The sequence below is a fragment of the Saimiri boliviensis genome, chromosome 4 (assembly GCF_048565385.1).
Source record: "Saimiri boliviensis isolate mSaiBol1 chromosome 4, mSaiBol1.pri, whole genome shotgun sequence".
Classification (NCBI taxonomy): Eukaryota; Metazoa; Chordata; class Mammalia; order Primates; family Cebidae; genus Saimiri; species Saimiri boliviensis.
The window spans coordinates 135,051,231-135,069,886 of NC_133452.1; the positions used below are offsets into that span (position 1 = coordinate 135,051,231).

At 48.2% G+C, this 18,656-nt stretch overlaps 1 long non-coding RNA gene and 1 pseudogene across 1 annotated transcript; one reads left to right on the top strand and one right to left on the bottom strand.

Moving 5' to 3' along the window:
• Positions 1–610: 610 nt before the first annotated feature.
• LOC141584374 (uncharacterized) lies at positions 611–10,540 on the bottom strand. The gene is made up of 3 exons (XR_012517395.1): positions 4,005–10,540; positions 3,748–3,865; positions 611–1,118 (listed from the first exon to the last, which is right to left on the bottom strand). It is a non-coding gene; the product is annotated as an uncharacterized LOC141584374 (long non-coding RNA).
• A 291-nt stretch (positions 10,541–10,831) lies between these two features.
• Positions 10,832–17,084, top strand: LOC101046732 (NHP2-like protein 1 pseudogene; annotated as a pseudogene).
• Positions 17,085–18,656: the final 1,572 nt, after the last annotated feature.

Below are 18,656 nucleotides of genomic sequence, written 5' to 3' on the forward strand. Positions count from 1 at the left end.
AAGGATATGAACAGACACTTTTCAAAAGAAGACATACAGGAGGCCAACAAACATATGAAAAAATGCTCATCATCACTGGTCATTAGAGAAATTCAAATCAAAACTACATTGAGATACCATCTCACGCCAGTTAGAATGACGATCATTAAAAAATCTGGAGACAACAGATGCTGGAGAGGTTGTGGTGAAATAGGAACACTTTTACACTGTTGGTGGGAGTGTAAATTAGTTCAAACATTGTGGAAGACAGTATGGCAATTCCTCAAGGACCTAGAAATAGAAATTCCATTTGACCCAGCAATTCCACTCCTGGGTATATATCCAAAGGATTATAAATCGTTCTACTATAAGGACACATTCACACAAATGTTTATTGCAGCACAGTTTACAATAGCAAAGACCTGGAACCAATCCAAATGTCCATCGATGATAGACTGGACAGGCAAAATGTGGCACATATACATCATGGAATATTATGCAGCCATCAAAAACAATGAGTTCGTGTCCTTTGTAGGGACATGGATGAACCTGGAAACCATCATTCTCAGCAAACTGACACAAGAACAAAAAATCAAACATCACCAGTTCTCACTGATAGATGGATGTTGAACAATGAGAACATATGGACACAGGGAGGGAAGCATCACACACTGGGGTCTGTCGAGGGGAGATAGGGGAGGAACAGTTGGGGGTGGGGAGTTGGGGAGAGATAGCATGGGGAAAAATGCCAGATACAGGTGATGGGAAGAAAGGCAGAAAGTCACACTGCCATGTGTGTACCTATGCAACAATCTTGCATGTTTTTCACATGTACCCCACAACCTAAAGTGCAATTTAAAAAAAGCCAGGTGGTGGAGAAAGTCACAACACACACGACATTTATCATTAAGTTCACCATTTAATAAGGGTGTGGTTCATGGTGCTGAAAAACCATTACAAAAGTAACTTCAAAGATCACTGATTGTGGGTCACCATAACAGGTATAAAAATGATAAAATTGGAAATATTTCAAGAATTACCAAAGTGTGACACAGAGACATGCGGCGAGCACGTGCTGTTGGAAAAATGGTGCCAACAGAACTTTATAACACAGGGTGTCAATGTCACGAACAGTCAGTCTGTCAAAAAAAGAAAGAAAGAAAAAAGAATATGATATCTACAAAGAGTAATAATATAGGGTAGTCCATTAAAAGATACACCTGCATTGGCAGGTGCGGTGGCTCATGCCTGTAATTCCAGCACTTTGTGAGACCAAGGCGGGTGGATCACCTGAGGTCAGGAATTCGAGACCAGCCTGACCAACATGATGAAATCCCTTCTCTACTAAAATCACAAAAAGTATCTGGGCATGGTGGCACATGCCTGTAATCCCAGCTACTCAGGAGGCTGAGGCAGGAGAATTGCTTGGACCCAAGAGGCAGAGGTTGCAGTCACCCAAGACTGTGCCATTGTACTCCAGCCTGGGCGAGAGAGTGAGACCCTGTCTCAAAAATAAAAATAATAAAGATACACCTGCAAAGGGGAAATCAGTACTTAGGCAAGGTCGGGATGAGCTTTCCAGTCCAGTGGACCTGGACTCGGACCTGGACCTGGACCTGGACACGAAACTTCCAGGCTCTTCCACCAACCACCTGTGGAGTCCTGGGAGTCCTGTACACATCTAGCCCACAGCTGGCCCTGATACACACTTGCCCAGTGAGTGCTGAAAGAAACCACCTAAGTCAGTTTTCTCATCTGCAACCCAGTGATGTAATTCCTTCCTTGCAGCATTCAGGAGAATAAGTGAGAAAAGACACAATGCCAAGAGAAACAGACAGAAAACCTGCGGAAGGCCGGGCCCAGTGCTCTAAAGCAAGCTGTACCTAAACTGGCGGGAAGGTTTTTCAGATCAGGAACAGGAGTTGTTCTGGATTCTGTCTGGGGCCAGGCTGGGAGGGACACTGGGGACAGCAGAACAGGATGGGGGCAGTGGCTGTGACAGGTCTGGCACTTAAGTAAGGCCAAGGCCTGGAGCTCCTGGTGGCTGCTGGGCAGCTCAGACAGTCCCTGCCTTACCCATCATGGTCCTGTCTCTGCCTTGGCTCTCTCCGTGCTGTTTCCTTTGTCTCCTCCTGACTTTCTGGTCCCTGGCATCCCAGGGCTTCTGAAGATGTTACTCCAAAATCCCCAAGGCAAGCAGAGAAGAGCAGAACAGCTCCAGGGGCAGTGAGAAGCTGAGGTCACCCCCAAAGGTAGGTGGCACCAAACATGGGGGTGGAGAAGGTAAAGGGGTTTATACCAGAGTAAAGAAAATCCCTCCAAATCCTACCCCGCACCCCCCAACCCCTGAAGCCCCTTGTCTATCTCCAGCTCTCAGCTCCAGCTCCTGCCTCCACCACAGCTCAGACATCAGGGCTTTGTCTCCCCTCCGCCCTCTCCACAGCTGCACAGTCCACAAAGTCCCTGAACAGGAGTTCTCCCATCTAACACTTAATTATTTCTTACTGGTGAGGGACAGCTGGTCCTCTCTTTCCAGGGACCCCCCATCCTTGTTCAAGGCATCCAGATAAAGCCCCTGAACCAGGGATCTCTATCAGTCCCTCCAGAGGCCTATACCCAAGACAGGGAGCTCCTTGGGCTTAAGCTAATGGGCTAGAAAAAGAGACAGGGAGGTCCAATTCCTCCCTTACACCCAGACCCTGCAGCACAGGTTCCCAGGGCCTCAACACCTGCCCCAGCTGATGCTCCTTCCCTAACTTTCCTCACCAGGCCCCAGGACCCGCCATACAGCTGAGCTGGCCCAAGTGAGGAGTTGCTGGAGCGGCTGCTGGAGCTGGACCAGGCCCTGCTGGAAGGGCAGGAGGGAGTGGGGGCCCCAGGCCCAGGTGCTCAACATCCAGAAGCTGAAGGAACAGATGAGGAGATACCAAGAGAGCCTGGGAGGAGATACCCAAGCTTCCCACCAGTGCCCAGGCTCCTCCACCCCTGGAAATACTGCCCATCCCCCAGGTGCCCCAGGATCAGAAACACCCCAGCCTCTCTCAGGCCAGAGAAAGCGAAAGAGACCCCCACAATGGCCAAAAATTGGCAGGTAGTGGGGGAGCCAGGGCTCTGCAGTCTTAGTCCCATCCCCCACGACCTCACACCCAGGCCTCACAGGAATTTACCCTGGACCATGCCCTAAAATAACCTCACCCCGAATACAGTAAACAAGAGAGCACCCACACATAATGCAGATGCACTTGTGTGTCATTTTTAGTGATGATAAAAACTCTGACAATCAGGAATGGGGGATCAGGAGTGGTGCTGATGCAGAAGGAAGCCAGAGGGTGGGGGTGCTGGTGGGAGGAATAGATTTTCCATCACACCCCCCTGGTGTCCTCTCCTGAAGGACAGATGATCACAATCCAGAATGGGAGGGTCTTTTATTGTGTCTGTTCAACTGAAGGGAAAACGTTGCACAGTCAGAGTAAGAAATAAAAAGGGGAAAATGAGGCAGAAACATGCAGCATACATGCAGATGCTGGTGTACTGTGTGGGTTCAGAGGACAGACTTGGGGCTGAGAGAAGGGATGTAATATGATGCGAGAAGAGAGAGACCACACACAGAGGCCAGGAAAACATCCCAATAGAGCATCAAAGTCCAGGGGGCATGAACCAATCACGTGTCCATTACGCATCAGGTGCCCATGACCTAGATGATGGGATTGAAGACAAAGACACTAAGGAACAGGGAGGACCTCAGGGTTCCATGAGCTCAGCACTCACCGTGGAGGACGTGTCTGTCTCATCAAGCAGCTCTTAACAATGACCTCAACGTGATGCTGCTCATGACTGAGGATCCTGGCATCATTCTCATCGGACACACACTGCCAGCTCTGGCCACCTGGAAGGAGACAGAGGGTGGGACTAGTAGATCCCAAAACAGGAAGACACCCAGAGGGCAGGATGAGGATGTAAAGTGTGAAAAGATACAAAATGTAAGGAGGTGGAGGAGTGGGTGTCTCTCTGGGTGTGGGGCTTACCTGACGGATGGAGGTCTTGAGTCCTCAAGCGTGTAGTAGGTAAAGACAGTGTTCATTCATCCTCTCCATGTCCATGACTCAGCCAAATAGCTTGGTTGCTAAATAATTGGTCTTTAAAAATCTTTTGGGGTCATTCTCCAACGTGTGCAGAATAGAAAAAATATTAGTCACCTAAGGTTCATTCCCTGGCTTCCTGGTCAGTTTTCCCAAAGCCTCCACTGCCACCCATGCACCCTGGGTACCCTCCACACGCCCCAAGGTTCCTGATGCACGTGAGAAGGTAAGGAGAGGAAGAATTAGTGGATCGTGGATCGAAGTGCCATTTCCCATCTCCGGAGGTGGCAAGGAGTAGAGTCATAAGCTGGCATTGAAGAGGCCTCTGCCCTCACAGTGTATTTGGTCACCTCATTGCCCAGGCTGAACTCTGAGAAGAGGAACTTGACTGTCTACAGAAACTGATAGTCCTGAGAAGAAATCTATGCAAATACCTGCAGAACAATCACTAAGGTCACCTGAGAGAGTGAGACGGAGATCTGGCCTCAGACTCAAGGTTCTTCTCCAAGACAGAAGCAGCAACCACATGCAAGTCAGAAACTGCGAGAGCCTCTCCAGGAGGCTCAGGGGCCAGCAATGACTCGGCCTGACATCTGTGCCTGGCACTTCCCTTGTATGTCTGGCCGTGGCTTGGAGGGCTTGGGTCTGAAAAGTGGGGGCAAGGAGGTAGTGTCCAGACAAAGCTTCAATTGCTAGGGGACATGAATATGGTGCCACCATTGTCATTGTTGCCTGATCAAGGTTCTTGTGCCTGAGTCCTGGCACAATCACCTCCCTGTCCCTGGGTGTTGGCTGAGGGAGTGGAAGTGGGGAGGGGAGGGTGGAGATCTGGCAGAGCCACTGTCTGTGGGTTTCCTCCTCTCTGACCTAGCAGATCCAGAGCTCACTCAGGTAAGCTGCTCTTCTGTGGAGCCTCTTCTGCCGCCACCCAGTTTCTCCTGTTGTCAGCCTTGCCTGTGTGCCTGTGTATTGAGAAGGGATCAAAGCTGAGAAGCAATCATCACCAGAGGTCCCACCTTCTACCTCTTCACCCTCATAAAAGTCATGGAAGACTCAGAATTTCCACTACCTGGTCTTGCACTGTCACTGCTGTGCACCTGCCTGTCCTCACATTCTTTTGTCTTGTTCACCCAGTCCTGGCAGTGGACACAAGGTGGTCGAGTGTGCAGCATCAGCATCAGCGTCACAGCAGGGGGGCAGGTGTGAGTCTTCACACTCACATCTTGACGTCCAGCAGTAAACCTCTCATATTTCAGCTACTAAATGCTTTTTAAACTTTCTTTTTTTTTCCTTTCGCTTTAGTCTTAAGATGTAACCTTGAAATAAACTTTAGAAAATTTTTTCTTTAGTCTTAAAATATAGCCATAGCCTTGAGGTGTACTTGAAGACTGTTTCCCCTCCTCCAAGCACTCCCTTCACCATGACCTCATGACCAACATATGCATGTGTATGTATTATAACTATATTCTTGCTTACAAACTCCAAGTCTAATCTTGAAACAAGCCAGGCATGGAGACCGAGCTGTGGAATTCCCCTCACTTGGAGATCACCTCAAGACAGATGATCTATAATCTGTCCACAGTTGAGATGTTGCCAGCTAGAACTCCAGGTGGACAATATTTCCAGAGAGCCCTTGGAACAAGACATCCAGACCTGCACCCTGTGCTGCTCCTGCATGTTTCCAGTCCAAGATTTCACTTTTAAAACCTTGTCAGCCTAAAAATTTAAGATGGTTTCTTGAGGCTTGAGCCCAGCCCTCTCCTCAACTGCTGCTATTTGAATGAAGCTGCTTTCCTTTCACAACGCACCTCTTGTGAATTTGCCTGTTAAAGCCACCAGCAGCTGAACCTGAGTTCAGTTATATCCACTTTATCCAGTTACCATGTGACTAAAGGCAAAGAGATTGAATAATTGGTATTTATAAAGGTCAACACCTCCAGCTGTGGTCACTCCACCCATCAGGATGAACAGGGTCACTGGCTGCAGGAATTCCTGTGGATTGCAGGCCACATGTGGGAAACTCAAAATTCACTTGCCACCTGTGCTGCTCTCAGGACTGGGCCGGTCCCCCTGGAGTGAGGCCTCTCCCCACTGCAGACCTGGGGGATCCTCTGAGCTGCTGGTAGTGCAAGGTCTTTTCTGATGGCCAGAGCAGGTCCTGAGGCTCTACCATCCATGCCCAATCGTTCCTGGAGGGTGGAGGTAGGCAGAGGAGGGCAGGAAGCAATGCTGGGGTGGATCAGGATGGGTGACTTTTGGGGTTCTGGGGTTCCTTGTGTCCTCCCTGCAGGACCCTCCATGCTCTGGGGGAAGCACCAGCTGTTTCCACAGTGTGCTCTCTGGGTGGAGAACTGCAAGGGTGGCAAGTGTAGAAATCCTCTGCTCCTGGGGTACCTAATCTCAGTACTCTGAGGTGTTTGGCTATGGATTCCAGGACAGGACCCATGTGTCCCCTGTGACCTGCCCTTGCCTATGTCTGTCCAACTGGATGGTGCTGCCGAGGGCTCTGATGCAGGGAAGTGCATTGTGTGCCCCGCGTGGGAGGACGCTTTCTGTCTATCTAGCTGGGCCTCAGGTCTGGGCTGTGAGCCTGAGCTGGGAGAGGAGATGGAAGGAGATGGCCTTGGAGCAGCCATCTGTCTGCCCTTACTAGTGCATCCCGAAGGTATCATCACATCCGCTAGTGCCTTGGAGGGACCCCACTCCCTCAACCCTCCTCTTGGGGTGGTTCCTGGTGATGCCTCCTCAGGAGCTCCTGCCTCCAGCTGTGTGGGAGATTGGTCGGAGTGGTGCAAAAAACTATAGGGAAAGGAGGCAAACCTGAAAGCTGGAAGGTTCTGTAGAGCCCCAGGGAGAATAGCTGAAGGCAGCTGTTCTATAACCCTGAGGCAGAGGGCAAGGAGGAGGTAAAAGGGAGTGCAGGGGAATTTATCTGAAACAGGCTTGTTTACTTATGTTGACCAGAAACTGACATTTGATCATCTTTGTGGAGGGAACAATGTTAATTATCTACAGATTGTGTTTGCTCTAGGCTTTCGGCATTGGCCTGCACTGAATAAAAGCAAGCAGCTCCAGCTTCTGGAGGATGCTCTCTGGCCACTAGAGCCAGGCAGTCACCTAGCTGCTCTTACACTGCATACCTGTGTCTGAGTACTCATTTCATTCATCGGCCAGGGTGTGTGGGACAGACCAGGCACAGCTACACAAATCCCTGAGAATGGCACATGGCTGTGAGGATGCCAGGAACTGCCATTCTCCAGTGCTGACTTGAGAGAGAGAGTGTGTGTGTGCGCGCGCGCACACAAGTGTGTGCATATGCATGGGTGGGAATGGGAGTATGTGTGTGCATGTGTGTAAGCATCAGTGTGGAAGTGGAGCATGAGTGTGTGCATGCCCACAGGCAGCAGTGGGAGCGCCAGGGTCCTCACTCCTCCCTGCATTGCTTTCTCTCCAAAATGTGACCACACAGCAGCTTGGCCATCATCTAGGTTTAAGTGTATTAAAGAGAAGGGAAACACAACTAGGACTCCAGGCTCAGCCTGGAGATGTGTGAGGCCTCCGACCTGGAGCAGCACCTGCCCCTAAAGACTGGGCACAAATCACAGCACGAGGGATCCAGACAAATAGACAAGAAGTGACCACAGCAGGAACTTTACTGAGCACAGAGCGAGGCTGCATACCACTCTGCACCTGCCCCTCCACCCGCCCTTCTCTCCCCACCTGCCCCTGCCTCAGCACAGCAGATCCTCAGAATCTGAAAAGAGAACCTGACTTCCATGTTTTATTAATAGATGGTAATATTTCACCACATCTTCATAGAAAGGATATGAGAAAAGTAACTAACAGAACAAGACATCTATTTAGTGTAAGTGAGTGACAGGGGAGATGGGGGAAGGAGACACTGACACTCTTTCATTCCTAGAAAAGGAGGGTTGATCTAGGGAAGGGGACCCCAGGCCTAGACACCGGGATTAGGTGGAAGGGGTTCTTGGGCATCTGTGTAATTGGCTCCTCTCCCCAACCCATCCTCCCTATAATATGCTTGGAAGGAGACAGAGCTTATCAGCTAAGCAGTTAGGGGAAGAGAAGCAGCGGTCCACAGAGAGACAAGGGAGGTGAGAACAGTCTGTGTCTTGCTGGTCTGCACAAGGCAGCTCTCAAACTGTGGAGAATACGGTAATGACCATATTCAGCTCAGCCACTCTCAGCCTCGACACCCGGAGCGTTATGGGCAGTCCATCCCCATCCCCTACCTTTAAATCCAAAGATCTCCCACAGCCCAAAGCTGTTCCACTTCAACTCCTGTTGGCATCAGGCCTCAGGAATCATATTTCAGGAAGCTGTGAGGACAGCTTCCCTGACCCTGTCACCACCTGGAGAATGACAACAAAGAGGACCCAGCAGAGCCTGCAGGTGGAAACTGTAATTTTAGGTAGCACTATGAGATGGGGAGGCAGAATCTGTGGCCCCATCCTCTCTATTTCAGGGGTTAGAGACAAGCAGCCCCTGCCACCCCTTCAGTGCTGGAATTTATAGAGTAGACTCCTGCAGAAGTTCTTAGGACAGAAAACCCTGTTAGGTTCCAAGGTGGAGAAGGGCCCTGAATATCTTAAATACCTGGTTAACACTGCTAATTAGCTCAGATTTGAAAGTCAAACACAGGGCATAGGAGAGGAGAAAGAGACAGTATGTCACTATGCAGTCACCCTCCTGGACGTCTGTTTATAGAGAGGGCCATCACTGCAGGGTGGGGGCACCCAGCATCAAGGTCCTGAGTACAACCACCCTGCTATCATCATCTGTGAATAGGGTTGGACCTGTGTCTTCCTCTAATACAGACAACCAGAGGAATCTATCCAAGTAACATCTGGTACCCTCACATTAATCCTGTATTACTGTTTGATTTAATATTTCGTATCTTATAGAAATGAACCAAATGGAAGGATGATTCCTTTGGTAAAGGTAATTCAGGTGATATGAGAATCAGATTCCTGGGGCTCTGGGTATCTTGTCTTGATGTTTAGAATCCTCAAGGAGGATACAGGGCGTACAGAACCCAGAAATGGTCATGAGGCCTGAAGCTCCCTTGTCTGAAGCTCCCTGGTACAAAGGACCCTCCCCTGCACTCTGGAGCTCAGAGGGAACAGCACAGCTGACTCCCAGGGTCTCCAGCCTCCGGCCTGTACTGTCAGCCTGCACTTTCTCAGCCTCCTGGCTGCCAAGCTTCTGGTTCCCAGCAGCCTCCTCTCTTACCCTTCAACTCTTCTGATTGGGGCCATTGGCCACTTGACAGGCAGTGCCCTCCTTGTCAGTCTGCCTGGCTCCCTCTCAGGTTTGTGACTTGACTGGGTTCACCATCCCCAGCTCCAGCGGGAACCAGGAGAAGTGACTCGGCCAATCCCCCAATAGCAGTGGGATCCCCACACGTGAGATGAGGCAAAGCCATCATCCCAGTCCCTCCCATGCCTGAGAACTTCTTGCACATCACAGGTCCAAGCACCAGAGCAGAAAGTAGCTCTGTGTCAGAAATGGTTTCCATGGTGGTGAGGATGAGCTGGAAAGGGAGTTCTGAGAAGGGAATGAAAGGGGCCTGGGCCTTCAAGTGAAAACCCTGACCCTAACACAGAACAGCTCCTGCTGTGCCCGTTCTGTGAAAGGGTTTCCACTCCCACTCACGTCTTTACTCACCTCAGTGTAAGAGGCCTGAGCAGCCCCTCATGCTGCACAGCTATGGGGATCCCTGCCCCTCCCCAGAAGGCACCACCACTGCTGCCCACTTCTGGAAGGTCTCATACCCCTGAGGCCTGAGGTTCCCATGCTGTGCATCTGGGTCTGGTCTTCCCTGTCCCACAGCCAAGTCAGTGTGATCTCTGCTGTGTAGAAGCCCCCAGCCCAGCACCTCAAGGTGACCTTCCCATTAGAACCTGCGTGACGGGTCACAAGTGCTGAGACTGCTCTGAGGAAAGTCAGAAGGCTGAGGCATACTGAGCCACAGACAGTAGGATTCTGTCTATAGGAGAAAATTAAATGAGAATGCCAACTGTCAGCGTCCTGGCCAGAGGTCTTGTAGCAAGCAGTTGGAGACCGCTTGATCCTGAGCCGAGGTTTGCGCAGCTGTCTGGGTCTGTAGGTCTTGGCTCAAGGACATAAACTCTTTCCCGTCGTAGGTAGACTGAAAGTGTCCCCCGACGAAGGTACCGTCCGGAGCCGCCACACAGCCGCGCAGCATCTGCAGGTGCCGGGCCCTGGATCTCCCAGCCTTCAGCTCCAGGCTGGGCAATGGAGGGAAGAGAAGCGGCCCCGCCCCTCCAACATCGCCCGCCCACCTCAGCTCCTACCTCCAGTCCGTGATTGGTTAGAGCAGAAGTCAATCACCATCTAGATTGACGTACAAACCTGGAGTAAAACATCGCGACGGCTCCCCGACCCTTGACGGGTCAGCAGAGGCCCCGCCCCCTACGCCTGGGAGACCCGGGCCGGTCACTGTGGCTTTGAGGGGAACGCCGGTGCCCGGAGGGTGACACTCACCGGCTGGCCCCGGTGGCGGTGCCGGCTCAGGAGCCTCAGGGCCCTCAGGAACACATTCCCCGCGGCCGTCGAGAACTTTCCTCAGGGCGCCCACAGTCCCGCCCCGTCTTCACCCGCTTTGCCCGCGGCTTCACATTCTGATCCTCGCCGCGCCTGTGGAAGCGCAGGAACCCCGTGTCCCCCCCGAAGGCGCCGCGGAGGACCTCAGGGCGCGGCCGGTGGAGGCGGAACCTGGCAGCCTCCGACACCCGAGAGAGCGGGCCTGGGCGCCGGGAACTGGCACGCCGGGGGCGGGAGAGGCGGAGGAAGCCTGGTACCCCACCCCGCTCCCCTGGGGTCCCCCTCGCCCCCGTCTCCGGATGCGGAAGGGAGCCCGCGCGGTCTCAGCTTCCCGCGCTCCCTCCCACGTCCGGCCCCGCCCAGGAGCGGCTCCCCGGGAGCTTCTCACTGTGTGGTGGGAACTGAGGCTGGGACTGAGGGGCGGGGTCCGGGGGAGGGCGGCGTGGGGCGGCGGCGCCCGGAGAAATGGCCTGAGGAGTGTGCAGACCCCAAGCCAGGGCGGAGGCGCCGCGGGAGGAGCTGCTGAGCCCCGCAGGCCGCCCTTTCCCGCCGTCCTCCCTAACCCAGTTCGTCCTGCTCCTCTCCTCGCCAGCCCGGGTCTCCGCAAGGTCAGAGCCCACGGAGCAGCAGGAGGGGGCTCCGGGTCGCGGATCCGGCTTCCCTGGGAATGCTGGAATCCAAGGAGGATCCTGGAGATCTCCCACTTTATGAAGCCCATCCTCCACTCACTCTCTAGAACCCGGGACCCAGCAGGAACTAGACACGACGCTCTCATGAGTCCCTGGGGAAAAGCAAGAGCAAAGGGTGAGAGGTGGCGGTGAGGTCAGGGAAACTCCCGCAGAATCCTCAGGAGAGGTTGGCTTAGTGTGTCTTCCCCGTCCAGCCACCTGTCCCAGAGCTGGAGATGCTCAGGTTTAAGCCAGAAACTCTGTGTTTTTCTTGGTGGTGACATAATTCTTGTCCCCTTCTCTCCTGGAAAGAGAGCCCCAGACCATCAAAGTGATCCACTCTGCACACTTTTTTTTTCCTCTTTCTACCCTCTCTCTCCCTGAGCTGGACTCGCCACCCACCCTCACATTCCGGAATAGTGCAGCGGTGTGAGCGTGGCCCTGGGGCAGGGTTGTCTGGGTGTAAACCCTGCTCCACCACTACTTGTGTGTAACTGTGGTTCCAATCGCATCGTCTGCAAAAGGAAAGAAAACAGTCACAATCCAGAGATGTGCAGGTAGGATTAAGGTAATTAGCATTTCTAAAGTGCTGAAGCACTGATTTACGTATAGCACAATGACAGTGTATGATATTGTCACTGTTGCTATTTCTTTAGTCCCTTTTGCCTATTTTCTTTCCTTTGGGTTCCCAAAGAAACTTGCCTTGTTGAAGTTGATGTCAGCAAGAGACCTCCATCTGAGAAATGCTGCTTTGTGGTGGGATCTCTCTTTTATTAAAGGGAACAGTTGGTGGTGGAACAGCTGGTGAGTCACATAGAATCCAGTTCATGCAAAAAAGGATTTATCTACCTAGGATTAACTCCATTTTAGTAAGGACACACATTTCACACTTCATAAGTCCAAAGTCATTTGGAGGAGATTGCTTTCATTTGCTCATGTAGAATGTTACTCTGCTGTCTTTTAGAGAGACATTATCTGGCTCCTGGAGTGAAGGTGATTAGAAGTATCTTCAGGGGCCGGGCGCGGTGGCTCAAGCCTGTAATCCCAGCACTTTGGGAGGCTGAGGCGGGTGGATCACGACCTCAAGAGATCGAGACCATCCTGGTCAACATGGTGAAACCCCGTCTCTACTAAAAAATCCAAAAAAAATTAGCTGGGCATGGTGGCGCGTGTCTGTAATCCCAGCTACTCAGGAGGCTGAGGCAGGAGAATTGCCTGAACCCAGGAGGCGGAGGTTGAGGTGAGCCGAGATCGCGCCATTGCACTCCAGCCTGGGTAACAAGCGAAACTCCGTCTCAAAAAAAAAAAAAAAAAAAAAAGAAATATCTTCAGGGACAGGCGCGTGGTGGTTCACACCTGTAATCTCAGCACTTTGGGAGGCTAAGGCAGGTGGATTATGAGGTCAAGAGTTCAAGACCAACCTGGCCAAGATGGCAGAATGCCATCTCTACAAAATTATAAAAATACAAAAGTTCATTTCTGCTTATGATTGCTTTGGCTATTTGGTGTATTTTATAGTCCACATACATTTTATAATTTTTTTCCTACTTCTGTGAAGAATATTATTGGTAGTTTAATAGGGATTACTTTAAACCTGTAAATTGCTTTGAGTAATATGAACATTTTAACAATATTAATTCTTCCAATTCATGTGCATGAAATATGTTTTAATTTTTTTTCCTTAGAAACAGGTTATCAGGCGCCAGGCGCGGTGGCTCAAGCCTGTAATCCCAGCACTTTGGGAGGCCGAGGCGGGTGGATCACGAGGTCGAGAGATCGAGACCATCCTGGTCAACATGGTGAAACCCCGTCTCTACTAAAAGTGCAAAAAATCAGCTGGGCATGGTGGCGCGTGCCTGTAATCCCAGCTACTCAGGAGGCTGAGGCAGGAGAATTGCCTGAGCCCAGGAGGCGGAGGTTGCGGTGAGCCGAGATCGCGCCATTGCACTCCAGCCTGGGTAACAAGGGCGAAACTCCGTCTCAAAAAAAAAAAAAAAAAAAAAAAAAGAAACAGGTTATCAGTATGTTTTCCAGGCTGGTCTTGAATTCCTGGGCTCAAGCAGTTTTCCCACCTCAGCCTCCCAAACTGCTAGGATTACATGTGAGAGCCATTGCACCGAGCTCTTTCAATTTTGTTTGTGTCTTCAATTTCTTTAATCAGTGTTTTATAGTTTTCATTTTACTTCTTTGGTTAAATTGATTCTTAGGTTTTTTTTCTTCTTTGTGGTTATTGCAAATGGTATTGCTTTCTTGATTTCTTTTTTGGATTGTATGCTGTTGGTGTACATAAATGCTATGGAAGTTTGCATGTTGATTTTGTATCCTGCAAGTTTACTGAATTTATTTAGTTCTAACCATTTATTTGATGAAATCTTTAGGTTTTTCTAAGTAAAAGATCATGTTATATGTGAATTAGGCTAACCTGGCTTCCTCCTTTCCTATTTAGATGCCCTTTATTTCCTCTTCTTGCCTAATTGCTCTGGCTAGGACTTCTAGTACCATATAGAATTAAAAAATGGTAAAAGTGGGAATATTTGCCTTCTTCCAGATCTTAGAGGAGAGGCTATCAGCTTGTCCCTATTGAGTATAAAATTAGTTGTGGGTTTGTCATATAGGGCCTTTACTATGCTGAAGTATGTTGCTTCTAGCCCTAGTTTGTGGAGAGTTTTTATTAAGAAGCGATGTTGAGTTTTACCAAATGCTTTCTCTGCATCTATTGAAATGATCATATGGTTTCTGTTCTTAATTCTGTTGATGCAGTATATCACATTTCTTGATTTCTGTATGTCAAACCATTCTTGCATGCCTGGTATAAAACTCACTTGATCATGATGTATTGTTTTGATGCATTGTTAAATTTGGTTGCTACTATTTTTAACGACTTTTTTATTATTAATATTAAAAAATGTATTAAAAGCATGTTAAACTTAAAAAATTTACATACACTGAAATGATCTGATCTTTATCAAATTAATCAGTGGAATCCAAATGCAAATGATATGGCTATCAAGATACAGCAAGTTTCCTTTTTCACCCTCTCCCCAGCAGCCATTGGTCTGATGATTATCATGATAACATAGTTCTTCCTGTTTTAAAACTTCATACAAATACATTCACCTAATACGGCCTCCCTTGTGTCTGACTTTTTGTGCTTTGTGTCATACCTATGGGATCCATTCATGTTGTTGCATGTATCAGTACTTAATTCATTTTTATTGCTGATAGTATTCCATTGTATGATTGAATCACATTTTTTTTTGTGCATTGGTAGGCGTTCCTGAATTTTTTTACTATTAAAAATAAAGGAACTATGGACATTCTTGTACAGAGATTCTTGGACATATTCTTCATTTCTCCTGAGTAAATACCTAGGAAAAGAAATGCTAGCCATAGAGTACTAGTCTGTTTAACTTTATTAGATAATACAAAACTGACTTTTAGAGTAGTTGTTTTATATTCCTATAGACAATAGATGAGAGTACAGATTGTTCTGCATCCTTGAGAACATATAGTTATTAATAGTTTTAATTTTAGTCATTCTAATAGATGTGTAGTGGTTTATCACTATGGTTTTATTAGCATTTTTCCCTGAAGACTATTGGCCATTCATATATCTTTTTTGTTATGTTTCAGAAGATTCCTCTAAAGATTGTGGAAGGAGCCAAATAAATGTGACTTCTCTTTCTCTAAGTGCTGTATCTAAAGCAGAATGTTCAGAACCCAACTGCACCTCCCAGTCTGGCCCACCCCACCCCACATTTATCCCTTGGATTCCCCACACCTTCATCTCTCTTTTATATTCTATATACTTCATTCTGTCTTCAGCTCATACTCCTCCAGAAAATCTGTTACTGTGAAGGTCATTAACATGCTCAGTATTATCGTTTCTCCATCGGTCTTTACCTCTCTGGAACTTCCCTTGCACTCAATAAACTCCTTTTTTATTTTGTTCAATTTCTATGGATTTATTTCATAAATTATATTATGAAGTAGTCTAACTGAAAGAAGGGTAGAGAATTATAAGAAATGCTTGTGAAGCCACCACCCCGGTTTGTCAATTTGTGACATTTTAATATTATTGGCTATATTTAATATACAAAGAAAATTATAGCAATATATGTTGGTAGCTCTGATTTTGCACAGTTCTGATATGCATGTCTTTCATCCAGTACTGTACTGAGCAAAGCAAGAACTGCTGGTGGCTGTGTGTCTCGAATTTGCTATATGCTTTTATATTTTTAATATGTTTTAGACAATCTCTGTTTGACATGTTTTTAGATTTTTTTTTTTCCACATAGGGTCTTGCTCTGTCACCAAGGCTGCAGTACAGTGTCACCAAGGCTGGAGTGTAGTGGCGCTGTCTCTGCTTACTGCAGCCTCGACCTCCCAGGCTTGAGCAATTCTTCCATCTCAGTCTCCCATGTAGCTGGGACTGTAGGTGCACACCACCATGACCAGCTAATTTTTGTATTTTTTGTAGAGATGAGATTTCGTCATGTTTCCTAGTCTGGTCCTGAACTCCTGGGCTTGAGCAATCTGCCCACCTTGGCCTCCCAAAGTACTAGGATTACAAGCATAAGCCACTGCTCCTGGCCTTGCATTTAGACTTTGTTTAAACCGTTTCTTGCTGATTTTTATCATTTGTTTGCTTGCTTTCTCAGTTAACATGGTCTGTGAGTCCATGTTCATACAAATAGTTCATTTGATTTCATTGCCAGATAGTATTGAATGGGAGAAATCTGCTACAATTTATCTCTTCCCTCTTCACTGACCTTTTGGTTGTCTCTATTACAGACATTGCTGCAATGAACATGCTGGGACATTGCCTTCTGTCCCAGGAATATGTGAGCTCCCCTAGAATACGCATGAAGGAGTGGAATCACTCCACCTTTCCCACATGATGCTACATGATGTCAAATTGTTCTCTGGAAGAAATAATCCAAATACCTATCAGGAGGGGGCTGGTTAGGAAGCACTGCATTCAAAAAAAGTAATCTCTATTAAAAAAAAAAGTCTTTGCCATTGGTGTGCCAAGCCCTTGGAATCGCTGCCATGACTAAGGCGGATATGAATCCAAAGGCCTATCCCCTCGCTGACACCCACCTCACCAAGAAACTACTGGACCTTGTTCAGCAGTCATGTAGCTGTAAGCAGCTTCGGAAAGGAGCCAGTGAGGCCACCAAAACCCTCAAGAGGGGCATCTCTGAGTTCATTGTGATGGCTGCAGATGCCGAGCCACTGGACATCATTCTTTACCTCCCGCTGCTGTGCGAAGACAAGAACATGCCCTATGTGTTTGTGCACTCCAAGCAGGCCCTGGGGAGAGCCTGTGGGGTCTCCAGGCCTGTCATCACCTGTTCTGTGACCATCAAAGAAGGCTCACAGCTGAAACAGCAGATCCAGTCCATTCAGCAGTCCATTGAAAGGCTTTTGGTCTAAACCTGTGGCCTCTGCCACGTGCTCCCTGCCAAATTCTCCCCTGAGGTGGTTGTGTATCATATTGTTTGTGTTAACATGTAGTAGTTTCAGCTATTCTCTATTGTTATAAAATGTTGTAGTACAAAAAAAAAAAAAAAACTTTGCCAGCAAACTAAATTGCCATGTATGTACCTATGCAACAACCCTGCATGATCTATCTGCACATGTACCCCAGAACCTAAAGGGCAATAATATGTGTGTGTGTGTGTGTGTGTGTGTGTGTGTGTGTGTGTAATCTTTGCATATCTGTACAATGGAGTAACACAAAAATTTTGAACAAATAAAGATATACTGAAGCTCTTGATATTGCTTCATGGGATAGTCTCCATGATACAACGTGAAGAGAAAGCTTATGTGGTTTGCTAAAATTTGAGTGAAAAGGTAGAAGGAATATATACGTATACATTTGTATTTGCTTGCATATGCATAAAATGCCTTTGAAAGAATAAGCAAGGGACTGATATCAGTGGCTGCCTGTCAGAGGTGGGACTGGTTGAGAGACTTTTTTTAACCTTTTGAATTTTGAGTCAAGTCAAAACATAAAAAGCAGCCGGGCGCGGTGGCTCAAGCCTGTAATCCCAGCACTTTGGGAGGCTGAGGCGGGTGGATCACGAGGTCGAGAGATCGAGACCATCCTGGTCAACATGGTGAAACCCCGTCTCTACTAAAGATACAAAAAATTAGCTGGGCATGGTGGCGCGTGCCTGTAATCTCAGCTACTCAGGAGGCTGAGGCAGGAGAATTGCCTGAACCCAGGAGGCGGAGGTTGCGGTGAGCCGAGATCGTGCCATTGCACTCCAGCCTGGGTAACAATAGCGAAACTCCGTCTCAAAAAAAAAAAAAAAAAAAAAAAAAAACCATAAAAAGTAATTCTAAAAAGGACAAAACAAACAAAACCAAATGCCTCAAATGAAAAACTTAAAAAAAACTCTGATGGAAATAATTCTTTTATCTTCCTTAAGATAAAAAGTTCTAAACATTGTATCACCACTTAAACAAGGATGTTTACTAGTACTTTTTTTTTTTTTTTTTTTTTTTTTGAGACAGAGTTTCGCTCTTGTTACCCAGGCTGGAGTGCAATGGTGCGATCTCGGCTCACTGCAACCTCCGCCTCCTGGGTTCAGGCAATTCTCCTGCCTCAGCCTCCTGAGTAGCTGGGATTACAGGCACGTGCCACCATGCCCAGCTAATTTTTTGTATTTTTAGTAGAGACGGGGTTTCACCATGTTGACCAGGATGGTCTCGATCTCTTGACCTCGTGATCCACCCGCCTCAGCCTCCCAAAGTGCTGGGATTACAGGCTTGAGCCACCGTGCCCAGCCGTTTACTAGTACTTTAATTCAATATGCTGTTTTCTTTTTAATTGCACTATCTCTCTTTACATGTCTGACTTTCATTCATTAAAAGACAAAATCGGGCTGGGTGCGGTGGCTCAAGCCTGTAATCCCAGCACTTTGGGAGGCCGAGGCGGGTGGATCATGAGGTCAAGTGATCAAGACCATCCTGGTCAACATGGTGAAACCCCGTCTCTACTAAAAATACAAAAAAATTAGCTGGGCATGGTGGCACGTGCCTGTAATCCCAGCTACTCAGGAGGCTGAGGCAGGAGAATTGCCTGAACCCAGGAGGCGGAGGTTGCGGTGAGCCGAGATCGTGCCATTGCACTCTGGCCTGGGTAACAAGAGCGAAACTCCGTCTCAAAAAAAAAAAAAAAAAAAAAAAAAAAAGACAAAATGACAGCATGAGTAATTAACAAATGCGCTTGGTGGGTGAAGGAAATTTTGGCCAAATCTTGGTGTAAATGATGAAGCCCAATCTACAAAGGATTCTCAGGGGTCCAACGTGGCAATTGTGGCTTGAGTGG